Source organism: Triticum urartu, unplaced genomic scaffold (genome assembly GCF_003073215.2).
Source record: "Triticum urartu cultivar G1812 unplaced genomic scaffold, Tu2.1 TuUngrouped_contig_4315, whole genome shotgun sequence".
Classification (NCBI taxonomy): domain Eukaryota; kingdom Viridiplantae; phylum Streptophyta; class Magnoliopsida; order Poales; family Poaceae; genus Triticum; species Triticum urartu.
Window position 1 is genome coordinate 3,190 of NW_024114894.1, and position 1,474 is coordinate 4,663.

Consider the following 1,474-nt stretch of genomic DNA (forward strand, 5'->3'; position numbering starts at 1 on the left):
TTTTGTTGGCTTGAGGTACATGAAGGATGTTGTTTAGGAGGAGATCTCGATCAGGAGTATGAATAGCTGAATGACCAATGTGCTTGATAACCATACCTGAACCACTAGCAGTATGAATCTGCTCGTTTCCATCGTAGCGATCGCGTATGGTCAGCTTCTCCAAGTCTCCTGTGATGTGATCAGTGGCACCACTGTCCAGGTACCAGTTCGTGTCCACCCCGTACTGCGGTGCAGCGAGGTTGGCCGACTTTTCCTTTACGCCTTGATAGGATTCGTCGTAGCGCTTCCAGCACTTCCAGGCTGGGTGGCCCATCTTGCCACAGATCTGGCACTGGACCCTGGGGACGGAGGCATGATTGTTGTTGTAGTTGCCCCTGCCGCCGTTGTTGCCGCTGTGTCCGCCGCCGCGTCCGCCAGACTTGGAGTAGCCGCCACGCCCGCCGCGGTCACCACCATTGCCGCCTTGTCTGCGGCCGCGGTCACCACCGCCACCACCATTTCTACGGCCTCGGGTAGCGGCGTTGGCAGAGGATTGAGAACCCCCGCCGTGAAGGTTGAGCATCGTCTCGAAGCTCAGCAGCTGCGAGAACAGCTCAGCCACGGTCACCGGCTCCACCCGGGAACACATGGCCGACACCACCGGGTCAAAATCTTCGTCTAGCCCGGCCAGGATGTGGGAGACGATGTCGTCGTCGTCGTCCACCTTCTTCCCTGCAGCGATCAGCTCGTCGTAGAGGGACTTGATCTTCCCGACGTAGTCGGTGATGGAGGAGTTGCCCTTCTGCAAGTTTGCGAGGGCGATCCGAACATTGATGGCCTGGGAACGAGTGTGGGATGCAAGCATCCCTTCCACCGTGTTCCAGAGCTCAGCAGAGGTGTGACATGAGGCGACCTGGATAGCTATCTCGCGAGGAAGAGTCGTCAGGAGATAGGAGAAGACTTGTTGATCTTGTGCATACCAGGTTTGGAATTCAGGGTTCGGCGCTTTTGCCGTCGTCTTGCCATCGGAGGAGGTCACATCGATCTGCATGGGAGGTGGCTGCTGCTCGACGGCAAGGTACTTGGCCATCTGCGCTCCACGGATGGCCGAGAGCACCGTCGCGCGCCATAGGGTGGTCAGCTTCTCGGTGGCAGCGTGCACGAATGGCGAGGACGGGAAGGAGCTTGAAGACGACGCTGCCATGGATGTGTTCGAGGATGGCTCTGATTACCATGAAAGAACTAGGATTGGAAGCGTGTGCTCTCAGCAGGGACGCGTGCGTGTTTATATAGGCAATAGGTTACATGATGCGGCTAGGTTGTTGTAGACTTGATCCATACTCCAAGGCTATACAAGAGAGGATCTATCTATCCTAACAACCTGCCTAGATACAACAAACTCAACGTACAAACACGCACACATTACGTATTGTCACGTTACAACTTAAGCCTATAACTTAACATACATTAAAAAAACTGTACATAAAAGTTTGAA

At 54.9% G+C, this 1,474-nt stretch overlaps 1 pseudogene; it reads right to left on the reverse strand.

The window, feature by feature from the left end:
- Window positions 1-564: 564 nt before the first annotated feature.
- On the reverse strand, window positions 565-703 carry LOC125527648 (annotated as a pseudogene).
- Window positions 704-1,474: the final 771 nt, after the last annotated feature.